Source organism: Pleurodeles waltl, chromosome 12, assembly GCF_031143425.1.
Source record: "Pleurodeles waltl isolate 20211129_DDA chromosome 12, aPleWal1.hap1.20221129, whole genome shotgun sequence".
NCBI lineage: Eukaryota > Metazoa > Chordata > Amphibia > Caudata > Salamandridae > Pleurodeles > Pleurodeles waltl.
Window position 1 is genome coordinate 8,433,029 of NC_090451.1, and position 13,296 is coordinate 8,446,324.

A 13,296-nucleotide genomic window follows, 5' to 3' on the forward strand; every position below is an offset into this window, starting at 1 on the left:
ATTGCTCTATTTTGTGGTAGTGTGGTCGAGCAGTAGGCTTATCAGAGAGTAATGTTAAGCATTTGTTGTACACACACAAGCAATAAATGAGGAACACACACTCAAAGACTTACTCTAGGCCAATAGGTTTTTATATATAAAAATATATTTTCTTAGTTTATTTTAAGAACCACAGGTTCGAGATTTGAAGTAAACACATAAAATGCAAGGTACTCACACAGGTAAGTTAAGAACTTTGAATTACAGCAATAACATATACAGTCTTTGTACAAATGGCAATAAGCTATTTTAAAAGTGGACACAGTGCAAAAATCAACAGTTCCTGGGGGAGGTAAGTAAAGGTTAGATTGTGAGTTAAGTAAGACACTTACAAGTCTCCGTTCCTGGGCACAGGCAGCCCACCGTTGGTGCTCAAGGCAACCCCAAAGTTACCACACCAGCAGCTCAGGGCCGGTCAGGTGCAGAGGTCAAAGAGGTGCCCAAAACACATAGGCGCCTATGAGAACAGGGGTGCTCCGGTTCCAGTCTGCCAGCAGGTAAGTACCTGCGTCCTCGGGGGCAGACTGGGGTGGTTTTGTAGAGCACTGGGGGGGGGGGGGCACAAGTAGGCACACAAACACACTCTCAGCGGCACAGGAGCGGCCGGGTGCAGTGTGCAAAGCAGGCGTCAGGTTTGTGATGGAAATCAATTGAGGGACCCATGGGTCACTTCAACGATGCAGGCAGGGCTCAGGGGGGCTCCTTGGGGAAGCCACCACCTGTGCTAGGCAGAGGGTCACTCCTGCACTGGGGTTCGGTTCCTTCCGGTCCTGAGGGCTGCAGGTGCAGTGCTTGGTCCAGGCGTCGGGTTCTTTGTTACAGGCAGTCGCGGTCAGGGGGAGTGTAAGGAAATGCCTCCTTGGCATGGTTGCCCCCTGACTTTTTGCCTTTGCTGATGCTATGTTTACAATTGAAAGTGTGCTGAGGCCTGCTAACCAGGCCCCAGCACCAGTGTTCTTTCCCTAACCTGTACTTTTGTATCCACAATTGGCAGACCCTGGCATCCAGATAAGTCCCTTGTAACTGGTACTTCTAGTACCAAGGGCCCTGATGCCAAGGGAGGTCCCTAAGGGCTGCAGCATGTCTTATGCCACCCTGGAGACCTCTCACTCAGCACAGACACACTGCTTGCCAGCTTGTGTGTGCTAGTGAGGACAAAACGAGTAAGTCGACATGGCACTCCCCTCAGGGTGCCATGCCAGCCTCTCACTGCCTATGCAGTATAGGTAAGACACCCCTCTAGCAGGCCTTACAGCCCTAAGGCAGGGTGCACTATACCATAGGTGAGGGTACCAGTGCATGAGCACTGTACCCCTACAGTGTCTAAGCAAAACCTTCGACATTGTAAGTGCAGGGTAGCCATAAGAGTATATGGTCTGGGAGTCTGTTTTACACGAACTCCACAGGCACCATAATGGCTACACTGAAAACTGGGAAGTTTGGTATCAAACTTCTCAGCACAATAAATGCACACTGATGCCAGTGTACATTTTATTGCAAAAACACACCCCAGAGGGCACCTTAGAGGTGCCCCCTGAAACTTAACCGACTATCTGTGTAGGGCAGACTAGTTCCAGCAGCCTGCCACACTAGAGACATGTTGCTGGCCCCATGGGGAGAGTGCCTTGTCACTCTGAGGCCAGTAACAAAGCCTGCACTGGGTGGAGATGCTAACACCTCCCCCAGGCAGGAGCTGTAACACCTGGCGGTGAGCCTCAAAGGCTCACCCCTTTGTCACAGCACCGCAGGACACTCCAGCTAGTGGAGTTGCCCGCCCCCTCCGGCCCCGGACCCCACTTTTGGCGGCAAGGCCGGAGAAAATAATGAGAATAACAAGGAGGAGTCACTGGCCAGTCAGGACAGCCCCTAAGGTGTCCTGAGCTGAGGTGACTCTAACTTTTAGAAATCCTCCATCTTGCAGATGGAGGATTCCCCCAATAGGGTTAGGATTGTGACCCCCTCCCCTTGGGAGGAGGCACAAAGAGGGTGTACCCACCCTCAGGGCTAGTAGCCATTGGCTACTAACCCCCCAGACCTAAACACGCCCTTAAATTTAGTATTTAAGGGCTCTCCCTGAACCTAGAAACGAGATTCCTGCAACAACAAGAAGAAGGACTGCCTAGCTGAAAACCCCTGCAGAGGAAGACCAGAAGACAACAACTGCCTTGGCTCCAGAAACTCACCGGCCTGTCTCCTGCCTTCCAAAGAACTCTGCTCCAGCGACGCCTTCCAAAGGGACCAGCGACCTCTGCATCCTGAGGACTGCCCTGCTTCGACGACGACAAGAAACTCCTGAGGACAGCGGACCTGCTCCAAAAAGACTGCAACTTTATCCAAAGGAGCAGCTTTAAAGAACCCTGCAATCTCCCCGCAAGAAGCGTGAGACTTGCAACACTGCACCCGGCGACCCCGACTCGGCTGGTGGAGAACCAACACCTCAGGGAGGACCCCCAGACTACTCTACGACTGTGAGTACCAAAACCTGTCCCCCCTGAGCCCCCACAGCGCCGCCTGCAGAGGGAATCCCGAGGCTTCCCCTGACCGCGACTCTCTGAAACCTAAGTCCCGACGCCTGGAAAAGACCCTGCACCCGCAGCCCCCAGGACCTGAAGGACCGGACTTTCACTGCAGAAGTGACCCCCAGGAGTCCCTCTCCCTTGCCCAAGTGGAGGTTTCCCCGAGGAAGCCCCCCCTTGCCTGCCTGCAGCGCTGAAGAGATCCCTTGATCTCTCATCGACTTACATTGCGAACCCGACGCTTGTTCTAACACTGCACCCGGCCGCCCCCGCGCCGCTGAGGGTGAAATTTCTGTGTGGGCTTGTGTCCCCCCCGGTGCCCTACAAAACCCCCCTGGTCTGCCCTCCGAAGACGCGGGTATTTACCTGCAAGCAGACCGGAACCGGGGCACCCCCTTCTCTCCATTATAGCCTATGCGTTTTGGGCACCACTTTGAACTCTGCACCTGACCGGCCCTGAGCTGCTGGTGTGGTAACTTTGGGGTTGCTCTGAACCCCCCACGGTGGGCTACCTTGGACCAAGAACTGAACCCTGTAAGTGTCTTACTTACCTGGTAAAACTAACAAAAACTTACCTCCCCCAGGAACTGTGAAAATTGCACTGTGTCCACTTTTAAAGTAGCTATTTGTGAATAACTTGAAATGTATACATGCAATTGAAATGATTCAAAGTTCCTAATGTACTTACCTGCAATACCTTTCAAACAAGATATTACATGTTAAATTTGAACCTGTGGTTCTTAAAATAAACTAAGAAAAGATATTTTTCTATAACAAAACCTATTGGCTGGATTTGTCTCTGAGTGTGTGTACCTCATTTATTGTCTATGTGTATGTACAACAAATGCTTAACACTACTCCTTGGATAAGCCTACTGCTCGACCACACTACCACAAAATAGAGCATTAGTATTATCTCTTTTTACCACTATTTTACCTCTAAGCCCTTGGACTCTGTGCATGCTATTCCTTACTTTGAAATAGCACATACAGAGCCAACTTCCTACATTGGTGGATCAGCGGTGGGGTACAAGACTTTGCATTTGCTGGACTACTCAGCCAATACCTGATCACACGACAAATTCCAAAAATTGTCATTAGAAATTGATTTTTGCAATTTGAAAAGTTTTCTAAATTCTTAAAAGACCTGCTAGGGCCTTGTGTTAGATCCTGTTTAGCATTTCTTTTAGAGTTTAAGTTTGTAAAAGTTTGAATTAGATTCTAGAACCAGTTTTAGTTTCTTAAAAAGTATTCCAACTTTTAGAAGCATAATGTCTAGCACAGATGTGAATGTGGTGGAACTCGACACCACACCTTACCTCCATCTACAGATGAGAGAGCTAAGGTCACTCTGTAAACTAAAGAAAATAGCAATGGGCCCCAAACCTACCAAAGTACAGCTCCAGGAGCTTTTGGCAGAGTTTGAAAAGGCCAACCCCTCTGAGGATGGCAACTCAGAGGATGAAGATAGTGACTTGGAGGGAAATTCCCCCCCTCCAGTCCTACTTAGGGAGAGCAGGGCTTCTCAAGCCCTGACTCCACAAATAATAGTCAGAGATGCTGGTTCCCTCACAGGAGGGACCAACAACTCTGAAATCACTGAGGATAACTCCAGTGAAGAGGACATCCAGTTAGCCAGGATGGCCAAAAGATTGGCTTTGGAAAGACAGATCCTAGCCATAGAGAGGGAAAGACAAGAGATGGGCCTAGGACCCATCAATGGTGGCAGCAACATAAATAGGGTCAGAGATTCTCCTGACATGTTGAAAATCCCTAAAGGGATTGTAACTAAATATGAAGATGGTGATGACATCACCAAATGGTTCACAGCTTTTGAGAGGGCTTGTGTAACCAGAAAAGTGAACAGATCTCACTGGGGTGCTCTCCTTTGGGAAATGTTCACAGGAAAGTGTAGGGATAGACTCCTCACACTCTCTGGAAAAGATGCAGAATCCTATGACCTCATGAAGGCTACCCTGATTGAGGGCTTTGGATTCTCCACTGAGGAGTATAGGATTAGATTCAGGGGGGCTCAAAAATCCTCGAGCCAGACCTGGGTTGACTTTGTAGACTACTCAGTAAAAACACTAGATGGTTGGATTCAAGGCAATGGTGTAAATTATTATGATGGGCTGTACAATTTATTTGTGAAAGAACACCTGTTAAGTAATTGTTTTAATGATAAACTGCATCAGCATCTGGTAGACCTAGGACCAATTTCTCCCCAAGAATTGGGAAAGAAGGCGGACCATTGGGTCAAGACAAGGGTGTCCAAAACTTCCACAGGGGGTGACCAAAAGAAAGGGGTCACAAAACCTCCCCAGGGGAAGGTGGTGAGACAGCCAAAAATAAAAATAGTAAAGAGTCTTCTACAGGCCCCCAAAAACCTGCACAGGAGGGTGGGCCCAGAGCCTCTTCACAAAACAATCCTGGGTACAAGGGTAAAACCTTTGATCCCAAAAAGGCCTGGTGTCGAAACTGTAGTCAGTCTGGACACCAAACTGGAGACAAGGCCTGTCCCAAGAAAAGTTCCACTCCAAACTCCAATCCAGGTAACACTGGAATGGCTAGTCTCCAAGTGGGATCAACAGTGTGCCCAGAGCAAATCAGGGTCCACACTGAAGCTACTCTAGTCTCTGAGGGTGGGGTGGATTTAGCCACACTAGCTGCCTGGCCTCCTAACATGCAAAAATACAGGCAGCAGCTCTTTATTAATGGGACAAGTGTAGAGGGCCTGAGGGATACAGGTGCCAGTGTCACCATGGTGACAGAGAAACTGGTTTCCCCTGGCCAATACCTGACTGGAAAAACCTATAGTGTCACCAATGCTGACAATCAGACTAAAGCACATCCCATGGCAATGGTAACTTTAGAATGGGGAGGGGTCAATGGCCTGAAACAGGTGGTGGTCTCCTCAAACATCCCAGTAGACTGTCTGCTTGGAAATGACCTGGAGTCCTCAGCATGGGCTGAGGTAGAACTAAAAACCCATGCAGCCATGCTGGGTATCCCTGAACTGGTGTGTGTAAAAACAAGGGCACAATGCAAGGCACAGGGTGAAAAAGTAGAGCTGGAGTCTGGAAAAATGGCCCAGCCTACCAAGAGAAAAGGAAAGTCAGTTGGGAGACCAACTGCAACACAGTCAGAAAAAGAGAACCTCTCTTCTCAGGAAGAAGTTCTGCCCTCTGAGGGAACTGAGCCTTTGGAGCTTGAACCTTATCAGGTTGAGCTCTTAGGCCCAGGGGGACCCTCAAGGGAGGAGCTGTGTAAGGGACAAGAAACCTGTCCCTCTCTTGAAGGCCTTAGGCAGCAAGCTGCTGAAGAGTCCAAGGGCAAGAAAAATGGAACACATAGGGTCTATTGGGAAGATGGACTCCTGTACACTGAGGCCAGAGACCCCAAACCTGGTGCCACTAGGAGAGTGGTAGTGCCTCAGTCGTTCAGAAAGTTTATTCTGACCTTAGCCCATGATATTCCCCTTGCTGGGCATTTGGGACAAACCAAGACGTGGGAGAGGTTAGTCAACCACTTCTACTGGCCCAATATGTCCCAGAAGGTTAAGGAGTTTTGCCTCTCCTGCCCCACCTGTCAATCCAGTGGTAAGACAGGTGGGCACCCAAAGGCCCCCCTCATTCCACTTCCAGTGGTGGGGGTCCCCTTTGAAAGAGTGGGTGTGGACATAGTTGGTCCACTGGAACCTCCCACAGCCTCAGGAAATATGTACATCCTAGTAGTAGTGGATCATGCTACTAGGTATCCTGAAGCTATTCCCCTTAGGTCAACTACTGCCCCTGCAGTAGCCAAGGCCCTCATAGGTATCTTTACCAGAGTGGGTTTCCCTAAGGAGGTGGTGTCTGACAGAGGTACCAACTTCATGTCAGCATACCTAAAACACATGTGGAATGAGTGTGGAGTGACTTACAAATTCACTACACCATACCATCCACAAACTAATGGCTTAGTTGAGAGATTCAACAAGACATTAAAAGGCATGATCATGGGGCTCCCAGAAAAACTCAAAAGGAGATGGGATGTCCTCTTGCCATGTCTGCTTTTTGCTTACAGAGAGGTGCCACAGAAGGGAGTAGGATTCTCACCCTTTGAACTTCTGTTTAGTCACCCTGTAAGGGGACCACTTGCTCTTGTTAAAGAAGGCTGGGAGAGACCTCTTCATGAGCCTAAACAAGACATAGTGGACTATGTACTTGGCCTTCGCTCTAGAATGGCAGAGTACATGGAAAAGGCAACCAAAAACCTTGAGGCCAGCCAACAGCTCCAGAAGTTTTGGTATGACCAAAAGGCTGCACTGGTTGAGTTCCAACCAGGGCAGAAAGTCTGGGTTCTGGAGCCTGTGGCTCCCAGGGCACTCCAGGACAAATGGAGTGGCCCTTACCCAGTGCTAGAAAGGAAGAGTCAGGTCACCTACCTGGTGGACCTGGGCACAAGCAGGAGCCCCAAGAGGGTGATCCATGTGAACCGCCTTAAGCTCTTCCATGACAGGGCTGATGTAAATCTGTTGATGGTAACAGATGAGGATCAGGAGGCAGAGAGTGAACCTCTCCCTGATCTTCTATCATCAGACCCAAAAGATGGCTCAGTAGATGGAGTGATCTACTCAGACACCCTCTCTGGCCAACAGCAAGCTGATTGTAGGAGAGTCCTACAACAGTTTCCTGAACTCTTCTCCTTAACCCCTGGTCAGACACACCTGTGTACCCATGATGTGGACACAGGAGACAGCATGCCTGTCAAAAACAAAATCTTTAGACAGTCTGACCATGTTAAGGAAAGCATCAAGGTGGAAGTCCACAAGATGCTGGAATTGGGAGTAATTGAGCGCTCTGACAGCCCCTGGGCTAGCCCAGTGGTCTTAGTCCCCAAACCTCACACCAAAGATGGAAAGAAAGAGATGAGGTTTTGTGTGGACTACAGAGGGCTCAACTCTGTCACCAAGACAGATGCTCATCCAATTCCTAGAGCTGATGAGCTCATAGACAAATTAGGTGCTGCCAAATTCGTAAGTACCTTCGACTTGACAGCAGGGTACTGGCAAATAAAAATGGCACCTGGAGCAAAAGAGAAAACAGCATTCTCCACACCTGATGGGCATTATCAGTTTACTGTTATGCCCTTTGGTTTAAAGAATGCCCCTGCCACCTTCCAAAGGTTGGTGAATCAAGCCCTTGCTGGCTTGGAGTCCTTTAGCACAGCTTATCTTGATGATATTGCTGTCTTTAGCTCCACCTGGCAGGATCACCTGGTCCACCTGAAGAAGGTTTTGAAGGCTCTGCAATCTGCAGGCCTCTCTATCAAGGCATCCAAATGCCAGATAGGGCAGGGAACTGTGGTTTACTTGGGCCACCTTGTAGGTGGAGGCCAAGTTCAGCCACTCCAACCCAAGATCCAGACTATTCTGGACTGGGTAGCTCCAAAAACCCAGACTCAAGTCAGGGCATTCCTTGGCTTGACTGGGTATTACAGGAGGTTTGTGAAGGGATATGGATCCATTGTGACAGCCCTCACTGAACTCACCTCCAAGAAAATGCCCAAGAAAGTGAACTGGACTGTGGAATGCCAACAGGCCTTTGACACCCTGAAACAAGCAATGTGCTCAGCACCAGTTCTAAAAGCTCCAGATTATTCTAAGCAGTTCATTGTGCAGACAGATGCCTCTGAACATGGGATAGGGGCAGTTTTGTCCCAAACAAATGATGATGGCCTTGACCAGCCTGTTGCTTTCATTAGCAGGAGGTTACTCCCCAGGGAGCAGCGTTGGAGTGCCATTGAGAGGGAGGCCTTTGCTGTGGTTTGGTCCCTGAAGAAGCTGAGACCATACCTCTTTGGGACTCACTTCCTAGTTCAAACTGACCACAGACCTCTCAAATGGCTGATGCAAATGAAAGGTGAAAATCCTAAACTGTTGAGGTGGTCCATCTCCCTACAGGGAATGGACTTTATAGTGGAACACAGACCTGGGACTGCCCATGCCAATGCAGATGGCCTTTCCAGGTTCTTCCACTTAGAAAATGAAGACTCTCTTGGGAAAGGTTAGTCTCATCCTCTTTCGTTTGGGGGGGGGGGGGGGTTGTGTAAGGAAATGCCTCCTTGGCATGGTTGCCCCCTGACTTTTTGCCTTTGCTGATGCTATGTTTACAATTGAAAGTGTGCTGAGGCCTGCTAACCAGGCCCCAGCACCAGTGTTCTTTCCCTAACCTGTACTTTTGTATCCACAATTGGCAGACCCTGGCATCCAGATAAGTCCCTTGTAACTGGTACTTCTAGTACCAAGGGCCCTGATGCCAAGGAAGGTCCCTAAGGGCTGCAGCATGTCTTATGCCACCCTGGAGACCTCTCACTCAGCACAGACACACTGCTTGCCAGCTTGTGTGTGCTAGTGAGGACAAAACGAGTAAGTCGACATGGCACTCCCCTCAGGGTGCCATGCCAGCCTCTCACTGCCTATGCAGTATAGGTAAGACACCCCTCTAGCAGGCCTTACAGCCCTAAGGCAGGGTGCACTATACCATAGGTGAGGGTACCAGTGCATGAGCACTGTACCCCTACAGTGTCTAAGCAAAACCTTCGACATTGTAAGTGCAGGGTAGCCATAAGAGTATATGGTCTGGGAGTCTGTTTTACACGAACTCCACAGCACCATAATGGCTACACTGAAAACTGGGAAGTTTGGTATCAAACTTCTCAGCACAATAAATGCACACTGATGCCAGTGTACATTTTATTGCAAAATACACCCCAGAGGGCACCTTAGAGGTGCCCCCTGAAACTTAACCGACTATCTGTGTAGGCAGACTAGTTCCAGCAGCCTGCCACACTAGAGACATGTTGCTGGCCCCATGGGGAGAGTGCCTTTGTCACTCTGAGGCCAGTAACAAAGCCTGCACTGGGTGGAGATGCTAACACCTCCCCCAGGCAGGAGCTGTAACACCTGGCGGTGAGCCTCAAAGTCTCACCCCTTTGTCACAGCACCGCAGGACACTCCAGCTAGTGGAGTTGCCCGCCCCCTCCGGCCCCGGCCCCCACTTTTGGCGGCAAGGCCGGAGAAAATAATGAGAATAACAAGGAGGAGTCACTGGCCAGTCAGGACAGCCCCTAAGGTGTCCTGAGCTGAGGTGACTAACTTTTAGAAATCCTCCATCTTGCAGATGGAGGATTCCCCCAATAGGGTTAGGATTGTGACCCCCTCCCCTTGGGAGGAGGCACAAAGAGGGTGTACCCACCCTCAGGGCTAGTAGCCATTGGCTACTAACCCCCCAGACCTAAACACGCCCTTAAATTTAGAATTTAAGGGCTACCGTGAACCCTAGAAAATTAGATTCCTGCAACAACAAGAAGAAGGACTGCCTAGCTGAAAACCCCTGCAGAGGAAGACCAGAAGACAACAACTGCCTTGGCTCCAGAAACTCACCGGCCTGTCTCCTGCCTTCCAAAGAACTCTGCTCCAGCGACGCCTTCCAAAGGGACCAGCGACCTCTGCATCCTCTGAGGACTGCCCTGCTTCGACGACGACAAGAAACTCCTGAGGACAGCGGACCTGCTCCAAAAAGACTGCAACTTTATCCAAAGGAGCAGCTTTAAAGAACCCTGCAATCTCCCCGCAAGAAGCGTGAGACTTGCAACACTGCACCCGGCGACCCCGACTCGGCTGGTGGAGAACCAACACCTCAGGGAGGACCCCCAGACTACTCTACGACTGTGAGTACCAAAACCTGTCCCCCCTGAGCCCCCACAGCGCCGCCTGCAGAGGGAATCCCGAGGCTTCCCCTGACCGCGACTCTCTGAAACCTAAGTCCCGACGCCTGGAAAAGACCCTGCACCCGCAGCCCCCAGGACCGGAAGGACCGGACTTTCACTGCAGAAGTGACCCCCAGGAGTCCCTCTCCCTTGCCCAAGTGGAGGTTTCCCCGAGGAAGCCCCCCCTTGCCTGCCTGCAGCGCTGAAGAGATCCCTTGATCTCTCATCGACTTACATTGCGAACCCGATGCTTGTTCTAACACTGCACCCGGCCGCCCCCGCGCCGCTGAGGGTGAAATTTCTGTGTGGGCTTGTGTCCCCCCCGGTGCCCTACAAAACCCCCCTGGTCTGCCCTCCGAAGACGCGGGTATTTACCTGCAAGCAGACCGGAACCGGGGCACCCCCTTCTCTCCATTATAGCCTATGCGTTTTGGGCACCACTTTGAACTCTGCACCTGACCGGCCCTGAGCTGCTGGTGTGGTAACTTTGGGGTTGCTCTGAACCCCCAACGGTGGGCTACCTTGGACCAAGAACTGAACCCTGTAAGTGTCTTACTTACCTGGTAAAACTAACAAAAACTTACCTCCCCCAGGAACTGTGAAAATTGCACTGTGTCCACTTTTAAAGTAGCTATTTGTGAATAACTTGAAAAGTATACATGCAATTGAAATGATTCAAAGTTCCTAATGTACTTACCTGCAATACCTTTCAAACAAGATATTACATGTTAAATTTGAACCTGTGGTTCTTAAAATAAACTAAGAAAAGATATTTTTCTATAACAAAACCTATTGGCTGGATTTGTCTCTGAGTGTGTGTACCTCATTTATTGTCTATGTGTATGTACAACAAATGCTTAACACTACTCCTTGGATAAGCCTACTGCTCGACCACACTACCACAAAATAGAGCATTAGTATTATCTCTTTTTACCACTATTTTACCTCTAAGGGGAACCCTTGGACTCTGTGCATGCTATTCCTTACTTTGAAATAGCACATACAGAGCCAACTTCCTACAGGGAGCCTCTGGATCCTCTCTGCAGGCGTCGCTGTGGGGGTCCAGGGGGTCGTCTCAGGCTACTCATGGGCTCGCAGTCGCCGGGGAGTCCTCCCTGTGGTGTCTGTTCTCTGGATCTCGAGCAGGGGGCATTGGGTGCAGAGTGTGAAGTCTCACACTTCCAGCGGGAAGAGTGAGGTCTTTGGAAGTTGCAGAAAAGTTGCAAGAATGTTGCTGTTGTTGAGCAGAGCTGCTGCTCACGGAGTTTCTTGGTCCTGGGGTTCAGGGCAGCCCTCTGAGGCTTCAGAGGTCGCTGGTCCCTGTCGGATGCGTCGTTGATTGCAGGTTTTCAAGTTAGGAGACAGGCCGGTAGGGCTGGGGCCAAAGCAGTTGTTGTCTTCCGTCGTCTCTGCAGGGCTTGTAGGTCAGCAGTCCTTCTTGTTTCAGGTTGCAGGAATCTGATTTCCTGGGTTCTGCCCCTAAATACTCAATTTAGGGTTGTGTTTAAGTCTGGGGGGCAGTAGCCAATGGCTACTGTCCTTGAGGGTAGCTACACCCTCTTTCTGCCTCCTCCCTGAGGGGAGGGGGGCACATCCCTATTCCTATTGGGGGAATCCTCCAAAATAAAGATGGAGGATTTCTAAAGGCAGGGGTCACCTCAGCTCAGGACACCTTAGGGGCTGTCCTGACTGGTAGGTGACTCCTCCTTGTTTTTCTCATCATCCCCTCCGGACTTGCCGCCAAAAGTGGGGCTGTGTCCAGGGGGCGGTCATCTCCACTAGCTGGAGTGCCCTGGGGCATTGTAACACGAAGCCTGAGCCTTTGAAGCTCACTGCTAGGTGTTACAGTTCCTGCAGGGGGGAGGTGTGAAGCACCTCCACCCAGAGCAGGCTTTGTTTCTGGCCTCAGAGGGCACAAAGGCACTCTCCCCATGGGGTCAGAAACTCGCCTCTCAGCAGCAGGCTGGCACAGACCAGTCAGTCATGCACTGAACAATTGGGTAAAATACAGGGGGCATCTCTAAGATGCCCTCTATGTGCATTTTTTAATAAATCCAACACTGGCATCAGTGTGGGTTTATTATTCTGAGACGTTTGATACCAAACTTCCCAGTATTCAGTGTAGCCATTATGGAGATGTGGAGTTCGTTTTGACAAACTCCCAGACCATATACTCAATATGGCCACAACTGTACTTACAATGTCTAAGAATAGACTTAGACACTGTAGGGGCATATTGCTCATGCAGCTATGCCCTCACCTGGGGTATAGGGCACCCTGCCTTAGGGCTGTAAGGCCTGCTAGGGGGGTGACTTACCTATGCCACAGGCATCATTTTGTGTGCATGGCACCCTGAGGGGGATGCCATGTCAACTTTGCTTTTTTCTCCCCACCAACACACACAATCTGCAAGGGCAGTGTGCATGTGTTAGGTGAGGGGTCCCTTAGGGTGGCACAACATATGCCCCTTGGGGACCTTCCCTGGTCACAGGGCCCTTGGTACCAGAGGTACCAGTTACAAGGGACTTATCTGGATGCCAGGGTGTGCAAAATGTGGAAACAATGGTACATTTTAGGTGAAAGAACACTGGTGCTGGGGCCTGGTTAGCACAATCCCAGCACACTTCTCAGTCAAGTCAGCATCAGTATCAGGCAAAAAGGGGAGGGGGGGTAACTGCAACAGGGAGCCATTTTCCTACAGCGTCGTATGTACATTATACATCAATATATAAAAACCACCAGGGTATGTTGTAAGTGTATGAAGAGACGCCAAGACATACAAGATGACTCAGTGATGTACACATTACATTGGTGTGAAGAGGACTGAGGGTTTTAGCTTTTGGTGTGACAAGAGACGCAGTTAGCTTGTAACAGTTCCCCGTCTCTAAACATTCGTTTTTGGCGTCCCCCTGACAGGGAGGTCCATTCACGTGCAACATTCTGCAGAAGGTCCCAAGAAAAGAAAAGCTGACCCTGAGTTACTTGCATAT